The sequence below is a fragment of the Pteropus vampyrus genome, unplaced genomic scaffold, assembly GCF_000151845.1.
Source record: "Pteropus vampyrus isolate Shadow unplaced genomic scaffold, Pvam_2.0 Scaffold180, whole genome shotgun sequence".
In the NCBI taxonomy this organism is placed as follows: domain Eukaryota; kingdom Metazoa; phylum Chordata; class Mammalia; order Chiroptera; family Pteropodidae; genus Pteropus; species Pteropus vampyrus.
Window position 1 is genome coordinate 2,117,400 of NW_011888961.1, and position 16,053 is coordinate 2,133,452.

General features: G+C 42.5%; 1 pseudogene; it reads right to left on the reverse strand.

The window, feature by feature from the left end:
• Positions 1 to 6,999: 6,999 nt before the first annotated feature.
• On the reverse strand, positions 7,000 to 7,115 carry LOC111746251 (annotated as a pseudogene).
• Positions 7,116 to 16,053: the final 8,938 nt, after the last annotated feature.

Sequence of the window (16,053 nt, forward strand, 5' to 3'; positions counted from 1 at the left end):
AAGTATTTTTGCAGTGAGTTCATTTTCTTCTCTCAGACCCCAGAATTTAAAGAGAGGGGAGAACTTCTGTGCTTTGCAGAGGGGAAAAACAGTTTGTCTAATGAAGGACCCGGTTTCTGGAGCCAAGGAGGTGGGCGAGGTGCCGAAATCGGGGGCGTAGAAGAAGACCCCCTGCGCTGACCAGCTGGTCTGGGGCTTGGCTTCTCCATCTGTCGGCCGGCAGCAGAGAATTTTGTGTTTGCCCCCACGTGTGACTACAGCTTAAAATGAATCATTTCCCAGATTATGCCACTTGGCTTTAAGTATCCCCTTTTGCAAACTTGACAATTTCTTGACTGGACGAGGTTGAGGGGAATAAAATTTACTATGAGGTGGGCCAGGGTGTACCACATTAAAGGGTCTAATCGGTGTAACATGACTGAATTCATAGAAGGGCAAAGGGTAACATGATAACAAGTTTCTACCCGTTCCCACACGTATATACCCACCCGATGTGCATAAGAACCCCAGGACCTCGGGAAGTGACAAACTGGTATAGAAAGTGACACAGCGAACCAGAGAGAAATTGATAATGTTTCCAAGCTTGCCTGCTCACAAGCCCCTTCTGAGAAAGGCGCTGGAGAAGCATCTCTGTGCCACCCCCAGGTTGTACCTTGTCCTGGTCAGTAGGGATCAGCTTGAAGATGGCAGAGCTCAAGTGCTCTGGGCTGGAGAGGGGATAAGAGACCTAGTCAGATCTCCCCACTTCTTTCTTACTGAATTCACATATGAGATGTATGGGAAAGGGATGCAGGTGGGGGTGACCAATATTCCCGGAATGCTCAGGACTTCGAGTGTTCCCAGGATGCACAAATGTCACTGCTAAAACCGGTAAAGTCCTGGGAAAACTGAATTCAGTTAGTCAGCACAAATACAGGCAGTATGGTGGGCAAAAGCTGAGAGCCACAAAGAGAGACATTAGCAAATGAGGCAGAAAGAGAAAGAGAGAGAGAGAGAGAGCATGAGTGAACAGGAGAGAGCATGTGAGCAAATGAGAGAGAGCACGCAGAAGGTAGAGAAAGAAGCGAGCAGGCATGGGGACAGCTGGATGAGGGACAAGGACAGATCCCTGTTGGTTTTTCAGAGTGGCTGTCATCTTGACGTAGATACTGCTGTACCCTAAATGTCAAAGAACCATGTCCAACTGCTCAAAAGGCCTGGAAAAGCCATTTCCTATTCTTCCTGCTTCCTCGTATAAATCAGAACCCAACCCATGGGTAGGCCTCTCCCTTGTCATCTAAACCAGTCACAACCTGTGAAAATCAGAACATTCAAGTAGCGAGTTTACTGTGAGGGGTGGGAATGGTGGCAAATTATAACAGAAAGTAAAGACGTTTAAAAAAATTAGTGGTGGGAGCAGAGATTGGCAGAAAGTTGATAAAATAAATAAAGGCCAATGTCTAGGATTCTAGCATTTCAAATGAGGAATTTAAATTGTATCCGGTAGGCAACAAGGAATGAATAGGCCAGATCTGTGCTTTAGAAAGTGATTTTGTTGGCGCAGTGGAGGCTGAATTGAATGTGGGGAGTGGAGGGTAGGGGGTGGGGGAGGGAAGAGCAGCCAGGCAATTAGTTAGAAGCCATGATAAACCTACAGTGAGGCTCAGACTGCGTCCCCCGTTACTTCTCCCCACCTCCTCCACATTCTCTCACAAGAGCAAGTGGCCTGCAACCTGCCCACCTGGTTTAAATGTTCTCATAAATTAAAGCTCATCCATTACACACAAGTTTGAGGCACTAGTCTACAGAAATTGTGTAGATGATCACACCAGCATCTATGTATCCAATAAGAAGCAAAAATAAACCACAAATGTGACCCAGTGAAAACAGTGGCAGGAAACTGGTAATTCACAAAGTACTGTTTTATTCAAGTCCTCAGTTTACTCAGAAGCAACCCCACACTCACTCTTGAGCTGTGTGATCCTGGACGAGTGGTTATTTAACCTCTCTGAGCCCTGGGGTTGCTTCTCTGTAAAACGGAGGCTTTAGGCCGAACCCTCTCAGTGATAACGTGGGAATCCAGTTCTCTTGTAACTGCTTTGCCAGGCACCCCATGTTCGTGTTCGTGAGGTCAGATGATGCATGCCGGGGCCTCTTCCCACCCGCTCTGGCTGTCCTAAGGGAAGGGAGTTGAGGGGAGCTGTGCTTTACTCCCTATGTTCTTCCTTCAGCGTGAGTGCCAGCTACACATATGAGGCTCCAGATTTGTTTTGTGAGGCCTCGTCTTTACACAGAGGCTGAGCGGAGTCCACACAGAGCTTTAAGGTAAGGGGACCACCTGGTCATAGCCACCTCACACTGCTAATATTTCTGCAGGCGTGTCAGTGTGGAGAGAACACTAGCTCTGAATCCCAGCCTGAGTCTTTGCTCCACCATTCGCTTGCCTGCTGTGCGAACTTGGGCAAGGTATTTTTTTCTACCTGTAAACTGGAAATAATAATAGTACCTACCTCACAGGGTTGCTGTGAGGATAAAAAGATAGTACCTGGCACATTGGAAGTGCCATGTAAGTGTGGGAAGTGAATACATAGAATGCGATTGACAGTTCTATCAATCTTGGTCAGAACATGATAAACCAACCTTTATCATTCTCACGTGGGTCATGATCCCTGAGCAATCCAGACATATGAGTAAAGCTTCTGGGTCTAATACGAAAGGTAAATTGCTGGACTGATCAGCAAGATCTCTTAATATTTGTTAGTTCACTCCTACGTAGTGACGTGGTAGCTATTCCCTCTACTTCACAGGGAATTTATTTGGGCACTGTTCTTCAGTGTTTGCAGTGCTCTGAATGAAAATAAATGCGATGACCTCGGTAATCGAAACACAATAAAAATATGAAAATAGATTTGGATGAGGCATGCCCAATGGTATTAGGTTTGCAAGACTGGCTGGAAAGATTAGAATACATAGAAATTTAGTCAATGTAGGAAGCGTCTGCTGGGGAAGATCGTGCTTTCCCAGTTAGAAAGACTGGGGATCCCAACTCTCACCCCATCAGTAACCTTCCCCCCTCACCCCCCTCCAAAAAGGAAGAAAAGAACAGGCTTTTGAAACCAAAGCATTTCTACTCTATGTTGATGTCAAAATCCAGTGAACACAGCTCTGGACACACAAAGAGAATTAGCCAGGGAATTCCACACAGCCGCAGAGTGGAAATGGAAAGGACAGAAAGCCTCTGGAATCTGATAAACTCCCTGATAATGTGGCTCTAAAAACACAGTCAATAGATTCATAACTTGTTTAGAATGGGATTCGGTCACCTCAGGACTACTGGGTTTTACAAAGGAGAAAACACACAAGCAACATAGCACAGAAATAGATTTAGATGTCTAGACCTTCATTTAGCAGGTCCACAAACCAATTCGGAACACCCTCAGAGATCCTAGCATCCTAGATGCAGTGGGGAGGGTGATGGAGTGATGGCAAATATGGCTGGACAGGTGGTGGTCCCATGCATTCAATGCACAAAAGCTTGACCTTTACCCTGTAAGCACCGCGGAGCCATGTGCAGGGCAAAAAGAGCCAGGACATGATCGGATTTCCGTTTTAGATAAATCTGCGTGGAGAACAGATTTGACAGAAGCAGGAAAAGGGACAACCCTAAAGCGTCCATTACAATAGTTCAGGAGGAACAGAGATGTCAGAATCTAAGCTATTTTTTAAAAAAACCATGTGGAGTTAAAAAAATAATTAGGAAGTAAAACTGAGATGGTGTAGGAGTTAATTGAACTTGAGGTAGCAGAAGTTGGGAATATGACCCCAAACAGCTGAATGAGCTCAGGTGACACACCGACATCTCACTTAGGTTTTATACTGATTTAGTTTGGTCAGTACAACCACAAATAGACCCCACTAGTTCCAAAACAACTTCATCGCTCTAATAGAATTTCGTTGGTACATTCTTTCAATGCTAGTTAACTCTGCATTGCATGTTCTAGGCAAAAGAAAAAAAAAATGAACATTTTGCAAGACTCTTTTTTCATAAAGTTAGGAATAGCTCTAGGCACATCGCATAGCATTAATTTTATGTTATGTGAAATTTGATTGATTACTGTGTGCCAAATTACAAATGCTTGTCAAGAAGTCTAATGACTCTTTGTCAGAAAGATGCTGTATGTATGAGTTATAAAGAAAAGATGTGGCAGAAAAACTAAAGTTCAACTAAACATGTATTAATCAGGTAGACCGTTTTACAATTTTAAAATTCCGGTGCCTAGTTGTGTATTCAATTTGCCTCAGGTGCAATCTCTAGAACTCAGTGCAAACATTTTGGTTTAATTCCAAATCATAATAAAATGTGTCAGATGTGATGCCCAGTGCCCAGCACAGTATCTGGCCCATAGTAGACATTCTGGAAATATTTGTTGGATAAATAGATGAAAGGAAAGGCAACCTTGGGCAGATTCAATCCCCAGAGTCTGAAGCCTTGCCCGGAAGCATCGTGAAGAAGCAGGAGGAGACAGGGCAGCAGCATAGCGTTCTACACCTCTTTCCTGGCTCCAAGCCCCTCTCAGACTGCCTTTGGGGCTTAGGGCCTGCCAGCACCTGCACCTTCCTGCATCTTTCTTCACGACATCACTTCCTGAAGAGTTAGAACCGCAGAGGACCCCAAGAGAATGAGACTAACCAGAAACACAAATCCTTGTGCACACATTTGGCCACTAGAGGGCAAGAGAGTCAAAAGCCTGCTTTTGGTTGCCAGCATTCTCCCTGGCAGGGTGGGGTAGCATCCTCAGCATTTCTTTTTGCTGAGAGCCCCCAGAGCTCTGTACAAGTAGTGCAGGTTCATCCCCAAGCGAAACATCCGCTTTAGTAAGGCTTTCCTTGTTACCTAATAATCATTTTAAAATAGAAATAGCAAGCAATCAAGAAAATTTTCCAAGATCGACCAACCAAGACTCCGTAAGGCCTCTGCATTGAGCTTCCTCCTATGCAACTGACCAGAAGCCGAGGCCAGAAATGCTCCTTAGAGTGGCCGGGTGTGCCTAGAGGCACTTCGAGTCAGGTAGGAGTGCCAGGCGAAAATACAAGAAGCCCAGTAAAATTCGCGCTTTAGATAAACGATGAATAATTTTTTTAAAATATAAGTCTGCCCCAAGTTGGGGGGAAATTTGTTATTTTTATTTGCTAAATCCAGTAGCCTTCCCTGCATGGGCATGAGGACACTTGTTCTTCCGGGATGCTCCAGGTGACCTCCACTTCTCTGCCTTTGTTCGTGCCACCTCCTCCCTCTGGATGCCCTTCCTCCTCCCACTTTACCACCTGCGTCACACTCCTTATTCCAGGGCCGGCTCGAACGTTATCTCCTGCTTCCTCTTCAGCGCCCATGGGGCCATGTGTCCCTGTGTGGTGTAGCATCTATCACACCTACCTAGTGTTCCAGGTCAGTGTGTATGTGCAGTAGAACAGGCGATTCTCAGTGGGGGCACACTCAAGAGACGGGGCAGATTTGGATCACCGGGGAGAAGGGATCATTCTACGGGGTCCTCTATATGGGAGCAGAGACAAGGCTGGAAACAACTGAATTTCCAGCCCCTTGAGAATGGAGACTAGATCATGTTTATTGCTCATCTTCACATCCTCTGTGCCTGGCACAGAGACTAGCTCCCAGCAGAATCGCAACATGGATACATACCTTTAAAATAATAGAGTCAGAAAAGCTCTAGTTCTTTGTAAAAAAAAAAAAAAAAAGAAAGAAAGAAAAAATCTCCCATCATTCCCTTTCTGGCACATTTTATCTCTTAGACCCCTCTGTCCCTTTCCTCCTTATTCACCCACTCCATGAAAAATAATATTCATTTGATGATTTACTGTCATCAGATTTTCTGACAGTACTGTTTTCCCAGGAGCATTTTCACACATCACCCTCTTGGCTCTGCTACCCTCGAACCCCAGCCTACTCTCTGTTTTTTTAACCTCTTTTCTGAAAACGGATGCCCTAGAATAAAACCCTTACCCCTCCACTCCAACAGTGGCCGCCCAGAGGGCATTTAGGACAGAGCAGGTGCATGGCACCTCCTGCATAAAAGCCTGTGTGCCCAGTGCCGTGGACTGGGCAGCTCACAGGCTCACAGCCACCATCCAGGGATGACTGGAGCTTCATTTTAAACAAAGACAAATGCTCCTGGACCATCTGCCTAATACTGTTCAGGCAAAGTCCAAGGTAAGAGGAGATGGCATCCTGAACTGGGCCCTGGGAGGAGCTTGATAAAGGGACCAGAGTTTCCATAGGGAAGGGCGGGGTTCAGGACACGCCATAGTGGAGGCTGCAGTCCACATCCAAAGGGAACTCTTAACCTTCCCTAGTCCTGAGGAGCAAGAGATTGGAGCATTTACCCAACCTGGAAAGAGAGCCCCAGGGGAGGGCTGCCCCTCAGCGTGGCCTTCCCCAGAGGAACTTAGCCCACCTAGGGGGACTCAGCAGGGGGCGTGGGAGGAGGGGGCCCACCTCATTCTCCTTGACCTCTATCTAGCTTTTGTTAAGTGTTTGCTGAATGGAATTAAGCAGTGAATTCAGCCATTTTTGAGTAGAAGCACTCTTTGGTGAAGTGGAGGGCGTGCGATCCAGAAAGGCCCATGGGTCGGCCCCCACTTCCGCACTGATCTCCCTGAGACACACTGGTGTTGCCCTCTGCCCGCGGCACAGAGCAGAACGTGTCATAAAATCTGGGAAAGTGGTGTGCAGCCCACAATACTGCGGAGCATGGAGGGATAAGATGGCTGGAGAGAAAGACCAGGGACAGAAAATCAATACAGGTTGCCGGGGCTAAGGACCCAGTGAGTGCTCCAGGCACCTGGTTTGGGAGTTGAGCAGAGAGTGAAAATAAAGGCCGGGATTGGCAAGCGAGCTTAGAAGGGTTGGCCAGTTACTTACAGTCTCCCTGGAGGTGCTAGCTATTTATTTATTTATTTATTTATTTATTTATTTATGTTTTTTCTATTATTTATTATTAGTTATGCCTACAGCACCTGATCTTCCTAGGTGGTCTCCCATCCAAGTACTAATCAGGCCCGACCCTGCTTAGCTTCTGAGATCAGACATTGGGCTTATTCAGGGGGGTACGGCCGTAGACCATGGACCGTGGCTCCACTGGGGTGTGAACCCAGGACCTTCTGTGTGTAAAGCAGATGTGCTAATAATCGCTACACTATGGAACCAGGTCCAGGAGGTGCTTTTTAACAAAAATGAACAGTAAAATACGGAGTACTTCTTCCTCCATTCCTTCAGAAGCATCTGTTGAGGGTCTCCTGTGCCCCGGGCAAACTACATAACGATGTGGGCTCGGCATGGAATGTCCACAGTTTAATTGCCATGGCTCACAAGGAACGATCACTTTGGCAGGGAGGCACTTCTTCCTTCGATTTTCCAGAAGTAAGTTTTCCCCCAACACTCTGCCCCACTCCTTACACTTTCAAGAGGGAAATCGGGCATGCCCGGTACAAATCAATCAATCAGTCAATCAATCAATCAATCAATGGTTCGCTGCTCATGCTCACTTTCTCTTTCTCTCTCTCTCTCTCTCTTCTCCCCCACCCCAGTGTTGGGAGGGGAAGCCTGTAGTGGTCCACATGTGTCTAGAACTGCTGAGAAAGGTAGTATCATTCTGGGGTGCAGACCACTGTTGCCCTAACCCTAAGCTATATTTTAACATTGGCTTTATCAGTAAACAGGCTGATATTTTAGTCTTTTTTTTTTCTTACTCTTTTGTTTACCTCTAATTTGCTCAGAACTTGGGTAGGGAAAGTAGTATTATATATGAGGCCTTCTTAAACCACAAACCATCTCCTAGTATACAGTTAGCCATTGTTATAAATTCTTTACATTTCCTTTCATATTTAATTATTGGCACAACCCTAGGAAGAAGGTGCTGCTAAAATCATCATCATCATCATCATCATCATCATCATCATCATCATCACTATTATTATTATTTTGCAAATGAGGAAACAAGACATTCATTAGCTGGACAAAGTTCACACGGTTACAAAGGGGAGGAGCTGGGACTCCAACTCACTTTTGGGCTGTAAAGCCTAGAAAGTCCCTTCAGTCTATACCGCCTCTGCTTAGATTTCTTTTGCAGTATAATCCTCTCATTTTCTATCCAAGTTATTTTAAATTCTCCTTACATCAACAAACCAAAGTACATGTACGTGACTATTCTTTTTGATAAGAAAATGCTGACGAGAGAGAGAACAAAACAAATGCCCTTGCTGAGAGCTGAGATCTGCTCTAACACCTCGAACGTTAAGAATCGAACACTTTTCTCGTCTATTGTTGACACAGATTGAGCTATCTGGATTAACGCATCTAGCAGCTCACTTAGTTCCTCAAGGAGAGACAATGTAAGCCATTAGCTTCATTCACGTTACAGAGCAACGATTTGGAGAATTCTCCCCTATAGCTAAAGGAAGACGAGTATTACATGACCTGATCCTGGAGAAGACGAAGTCTCTGATGCTGTATTTATAACTCATCAGTCCTAATCCTGTCTACACAGGACTGAGCGTTTGCATCACGAAGAAACACTGCCAAGCAGCTATTTAAATTAGACCCTGACATAAAATGTCTTTTCAGACATCTACTACTTCGCAGCGAATATTCTCTCCAGAGAAGTCCACAAGATTCCCATAAAACCAGAGCTATAAGATTTCTTCAAGACAAGTAAAAACTACCCTGAGGGTGTTTTGAAGCTAGAGCTTTTTAGTCATCATCGCTGTAAACTTCCCAAGGTCTTGCTGGAAGCACTGCCGTGGCCATTGTTCATGCTACTTCTGGTCACGGACACAGAATGAATTCCTTGGCCCCTTGTTTTTCTCCAGTGCATTAGGGATGGCGCTAGCCCTCATCTGGTGTGACCATTAGCTCTGGCTGGAGGACCTGAGCATGGCCCCCTGTCCTCTGTCTCAAATGTGCTTCTCTTAGAAGCCTGGGCCATGGACAAGGGTAACATGAAAAGCTCAACTCTGTGGGGATGGCTTTGGAAAGTAAGGTCACGATGATTATTTCATTGCCTCGGTCTTAGAGTCTCATCTGCATTTCTTTTGCCAGAATTTCAAAACCATAACTACTTCTCTGGAATAGAGAACTTTCTTATCCTGCTTGTTAAATGTTTCTTACTCTTGACCAAATCAATTGGGTAAAAATGCAGGTCTTGAAAACACATTAACAGGATAAAACTGTGCTATGAGAAAACACAGACTCTGTGGTGCGAGGTTGCCTGATAATGTTTTCAGAGGACAGCATGACAAACCTACATCCTCGTTATCCTTTTATCTCCAGGAAATCAATTCTCCAGAGCACTTAACTGGTACAGATTATACATCATTTTCTTATAGATTCTACCCATATGTTAGCTAATTGGAGAGCTCTGGCTGGCGTTTCCTGGAGTAGATGCCAAAGGATGAGAAGATGTTAAGAAAATATCTAGTCAGCAGCCTGCCTACCCTTACACATGACATCCTCAGTGGCTCGTTCTAATTCTGGAAACCCTAGATAGCGCTGGGCTCTCCCAGGACATATGGGGGAATCTGTGGGTAAGAGAAACTTCTGAGCTCCTTATGTTTGTCAACTACGCATACCTGCTATGGGAAAGCCCTAAAGTCAAATTCTAAAGCTCAGTGGGAATCTAAGGCTGCTTATCTTTCTACCGTGAGTAGGTGGTTCAGCACCCATGCACACCAAGCTGCTCAGGCAAGTTCAGGTTTTAGAAATAAGGAGTAACTGCAGTACAAGACAAGTAGGCAAAACTATCCTCCATGAACTATTTTAGTATTTCTGGATAAAAGTGTATGTGCATATGTGTATAGGAGAGGGGGTGGGAATGGAAAAGATTTTTACTTACTTATTACATTCATTGTGGGAATAATGGAGTTTTACACCAAGGCAATAAATGACTGCCTGGAGCTGCTCCCTAGTGTCTGGGTCACATTTTCAAAGTATTTGGAAACAAAATGATTTGAGCTCATCCTATGATCTCTCTACCCCTTCAGTCTACCATTTATTAGTAAGAACAATTGTCATTTACTGTCAATTAATGAGTGCATGCTTTTTCTCAGGATTCATATTGAACATTTTCATGGGTGGCATCATTCATTCCTCTCAACAACCTGATGAGGTAGATACTATTATCATCCCCACATTACAGATGAGGAAATGAGGACTTGACAGCTCAAATCACAAGCCCACTGACACACAAATGCCAGGAGTGATCCCAGGGTTCACAACCAGGCTCCCAAAAGGTCTGCTCTGCTCCCTTGTTGGGGCTCAAGATAAGTGTCTGGTCTCCTTGAGGCTGGAAGGGGTGACTACCAAACACCTGTTTCAATAGGTGTCTCATGATGTCACAGTATAAACTTGCATTACAGGTGATTCTTTAAGACCCCACCTCCAGTGCAAAGAACAATTACATTTTAGTTAGAGTATACCATGAATAAGTTATAATTGGCAGCAGCCTATTGAATGTAGCCAAGAAATCTTGCAACTTCAGTTCCAGTCAATTCCACAAACAATTACTGAATCCCAAATATGCACCTGCTACTGTGCCAGAGGCCAGAGATTCAAAGATGCAAATGAGGGCCCCTTTTTAACACATGATTTATTTATACACCTATGGATCTCCAGTGGCATGCTAGAAAGTACTTGAAACCTCATTATTATTACAGCTTATCTCTTTGAGACTTCAGTTTTACTCAAAGATTGGAGGTGGGACAGGGGAATTAAGTAATTGAATAGCTAAGTAATTTAAAACACTTCAAACATTTAAAACAAACACAGATATTATGGAGTTGAATAAAAATATTGCCTTATTTTTAAGATAAAATACTGGCTTCAAAAAAATCACATGCATGAAGTCAACCATCTCAGGGTTATACACTTGAATTCCCAAGGGTGCTTGTTCTCTTTTCTCTGCTGAGTTACTTCATAACTAGGTAGAAACAGTCGAAAAGCACAGACTCTATTAATTAGTGAAGGGAGATAGATACGTATAGACAGCGATACTTTTTTTAGAAGCTGGATCTTCCAAACTGAGAAAGAAAGTAGATGACCTAGGAGGCAGGGAAGAGAAAGAAACTATGAGAAGCTTCATTATGGTCAGCTCAGTCAGCTACCAAAGATATGTGAACAAATACAATAGAGATAAGAATGAGAGAAAGGGGCTTAGTGAGCCCCTCATGTTGTGACAAGGGAGGAAGCTCGAGTTTGGAAGAATCGAGTGGAAGATGGAACCAGGTTTTCAGAAATTGATTATGAACAAATTTTAAAGATACTGGCTGGGCCGGCAGATCAGGGTGTGAGGAAAGTGTTAGAGGCATGTAAATAAAGCTATCCTAGAAACGAGGCAACGTTGGAAGAGGAAAAGAGAGACAGGGATGGAAGCTCAGTCTCAGAGTGCAGAGTTGAGGAAACCAAGCAAAATGAAATGAGGATGAAAAGAGCGAAAGGCAAATAGATAAAAACTTATAGGTGATGAGAACAAAAAGATCTAACTTCTACATAATAGGTTTCTCTGGAGAAGACCAAGTAAGAGAAAAAGGCATAATTATATCCAAAGATAATTCAAGACGTTTTTCTGAATAAAAAAGTTGAATCTACAGATTGAAATATAGACTAAAAAAAAAAAAACAGGAAAACTGCTCAAATCATAAGAAGAAAAAAGTCAACTCTGAAAGGCAGTGGGTAATAATATGAAGACTTCAGAGATGTCAAGCGTGACTCAAGAGTTTTACATACAGTATTGTTATTCGAGCATAAAGGCAAAGACTTTTAATTTTAAGAACTCAGGAAAATACTTTCTGTGAGCCCTTCTGAAGAAATATTGGAAGACCAAACCCCAGTCACCCACGAGAGGATTTGAAAGGCTAGAGTAAAATGTCGGCCTTGAGGACAGAATCCATTTAATACTAAAACCGAGACAACTGTAGGAATTACAATTTCAGAATTTAAATTTTATGAACAATGTCCATTTAAAAATAATAATATTGCTAAAAGTACCGAGAAGTAGAAGATAAGAGAGAATAGAAAATAGAATGTGTTGGTTTCCTAATTTCTCAAATGGAAGATCACAAGGCATCATCACCTTAAAGCTGGCAAATCAGGTAACAGAAGTATAACTTAGTACACTGATTTTTAAAATCACGTGTACATGTTACTTATTAAAACAAATTATGAATAGTAAAATAACAGAGAGTTACAACAAAGGAAGAGGACTTGCAACGAACATGCTAAAGAGAAAGTCTTGGAAAAGATTCCTATAAAGCTTTGACCAACCAAACTGTGAAAATGAGTTGTGCCCTGGTACATGCACTTAGAACTGACTTCAACTGGAATTCCTTATGCTGCAGCATTAACGCATGGCATATCTTCTTAGGACATGAATATTCCTCAAATATTGGAATGTTACCTGTGGGTTTACAGGGTACACAGTGAAAGTGTGAAGACTTTTACAACAGTGACAGTTGGGTGAATGGTGACCCCAAGAGTTTGCTCTTAAGCAAAGAAGTTCCCCCTTTTAGGTCGTATATAAATGGGGAACAGAAACTGGAAGAGGAGTTTCTTCTTGAGGGTCTCCTCTCCCATTTCAGGTCAAGCTTTTAGGTCATTGATTTGAAAATATTATTTCAGCATTGAATCTCTTTCTCTTTTTACATACAGAAATACCTGTTTTACCAACGTTACTCATATCTATATTACATACTATATGTAATGAGAGAAATACTTTTTTCCAAAATAATATAGTCTTCACCTCTGTACCAACCAAGAACAGGATTTACCAGCACATCTGCAATCCTCTTGTTGTTTTAATGACTACCTACGGGGCTAGGGCTCAAAACCTAGTAGTGAGGATAAAAAGAAAAAAGAGAAATCTTATGCTACTCTTGGTTTTGAGTCTAATACTCTTAGTTATGGGGTCAACTTTCCTGTTTCCATTAGTCCTGCTTTGTTCTCCATTAGCTGGAACCCTGCCCTAGACAGTAGTCCATGAATTGAGTTTCTTGCGGTGACAAAGGGGCATCGGTGTCATGTAAAACCCTCCATAACATGGAGCAGAGGGTGGCACCCTTGGAAGGTGCTTAGTCAGTATGGATGACAGACTGAAGGTGCCATAGAAATTGAAGCTTATTCGCATTGGAAAAAAAATCTAGGCTTTCATAAACATCCCCTCATGAAAAGAATTTGCCAGATATACTAAAACAAAAAACAAAACCCAGTATCATCTAAAACGAACAGCTGTTAGGACAGCTGTTACTAAAAACAGATTAAGGTACAACTGCTACATAAACAATGAAAACGGGAAGTATTTCCCCATTTTATTCCGGTGGAATTTAAAACCCCTCCTATTTATTACCCAGTAATCCCACTGGGATTCAGCACATTTCAAGTCTCACAAATGCAAAAAACACTGTTATAAACCAAACGTAAATATTCCACCTCCCTTAGAATGTCTCAGAGTTCTAAAAACAACACGCACCCTACACTTCCCTCGGTCTGCACTCCTTGTCCTCTGTTTAAAACTAAAGTGTTGGTCATTAAACATAAGCCCAAGAACAACTAAGAGGCAGCTGTCCCGCTCTGTACGTGGCCCTGGTCAGTGTGGGTGTCACTCAGAAGAGGGTGACTGACATTCAAGAGGTCCCAAAGGAGACACGATTTTATAAAGATGGTAAAGAATGTAGCGACCGTTCCTATAAGAAATGTATTTCCGGGAATTGAAGATATTTAGTTTGCAGAGAAGTCTTGAGGAGACACGGCAATTGTCTGAACAAATTTGAAAGGCTATCACATGGAGTATAAAATAGATTTATTCTGTGGCCCTGGGAAGCACAGAACCAGTGTCGGTGAATGGGCTCATTTGAATTCATTATAGGAAAGATATTCTGTCTAGTTGGATTTAGCAAAAAAAAAAAAAAAAAGGTTGATTCCTTAAATAGAGAGGGAGTTCCCTGCCACTAAGAATAACCAAGCAGAAGTGAGCTGAGCATCGCTCAGTTGTGTGGAGAGGTGTCTCGAACTGGAATGTAGGACCACCCAATGGCCTATTTTTACAACTACCATTCGTGCTTAGTTATAAAGCCTTTTTTGTAATTTTTAAAACTAAGAGAATAATGATTTGGTGGCAATTATTTTAAGACTCAGAGCAATTTAGCTCCATTGCTTCTTTTATCATTACTCTCTTTTGTGAAGATGAATGAGAAGCAGATGATGAACAGAAAAAGGGGAGGAAAGCCCAGAAGAAGGGGGAGACAGAAAGAGAATCCACAGCTTTCTATTTTGTGTCCTTTCTTGGAAATTGGGCTATATCTGAAGTAATATTAAATGTGAACTATTGCATTACTAGGGTGCACTTTCATCAAAGACCAACTCACCCTTGCAAATTGTCTCCTAAAATTTTTCACTGGACATGAATTTTCACCAGCAGCTCTATAATGTTGGTACGAAATGACATAGTTCTTGATTTTATTTGTTCTCGCCATGGAAATTCTCTCATGTCTTTCGGTATGATATTTCTGAGCTCATCCATAACTGGTTAATAATCTATATTAAGAAAAATATAGGTTTACAGTATAAGGAATATAGTCAAGAATATTGTAATAACTATGTACAGTATCAGAGGGGTACTAGATTTATTGGGGTGATCAATTCATGAGTTACATAGATGTCTCGTCACTATGCTATACACTTGAAACTAATATAATATTGTATGCCAACTGTAATTGAAAAATTAAAAAATATTATCTAAAAAAATAAAATAAAAAATTGAAAAAGGTCATTGGCACTGGAAAAGAAAAAAAAAATTATAGGTTGTGTTTACAGATTAACTTTAAAGAACATAGCACACCTCTTCTAAGGCTCCTGCCCTCCTGGCCAAAGAAACAAACAAATTAACACAAAGAGCCCCATTGACTCAAACCACTTCCTAAACAAAAAAAAATTAAAACAAACCACCAAAGCCATTATAATCTCCTTGGAGAAAAAAGAGTCACGTTTGAAGCTGGATTAAAAAACTAAGAATTGTGAACTCAGCTGATCACCAAATATCATGTAAGGAACAATATCATGTTAGAAGCCCCATTGATGGATAAACATATTTGCGGTCTTCTAACTGTGCCCATCTGAATACCACAATTCTCTCAAAGCTCACCCGAGTTCCACCTCTCCCATGGGAAATATGGAAAAGTACATGACAATTCAAGTACCACCTGAATGTTTCACAGGGACTTCAAAATCTGTGCAACTGGAACTGAACTTGGGACTTTGCCCTCATAGCCTGGTCCTCTCTCAGCATTACATGGCTCCAATGTCATTATCAAAACAAAAATGAAAGACACCCTTAACACTTTCCTTTCTCTCCCCGCGATATGCAATAAATAACTAATCCCACCTAAATCCCTCCTAAATGCCATTCGAATCCATCCTACCACCACCATCCTGGACAAAACCATCATATTCTCTCTCCTGGACAATTGCACAAGCGTCCAAGTTAGTGTCTCCAGGTACACTCTTATTCCATTCTGTCACCGCATATTTGACCCCTTTTACCCCATCTACCTCTCCCCTCCCCTCCACCTTCTGGTAACCACTAGTCTGTTGTCCATGTCCATGAGTCTCTGTTTGTTGCTTTTAGGTTTATATCCCACATATAAGTGACATCATGTGGTTTTCCACCTTTTCTGTCTGGCTTATTTCACTTGGCATGATTATCGCGAGGTCCATCCGTGTTGTTGCAAATGGCAATATTTCATCTCTTCTAATGGCTGAGTAATATTCCATTGTATATATGTACCAGAGCTTCTTTATCCAGTCATCTATCGTAGGACACTTCGGTTGCTTCCATGTCCTGGCCACTGTGAATCATGCTGCTATGAAAGTCAGTGTGCAAATATCTTTTTGGATATGAGTTTTCACGTCTTTGGGGGTACATACCCAGTACAAGGATTGCTGGATCATATGGTAGATCAATTCTTAGTTTTTTGAGGAACATCCATACTGTTTTCCATAGTGGCTGTACCAAT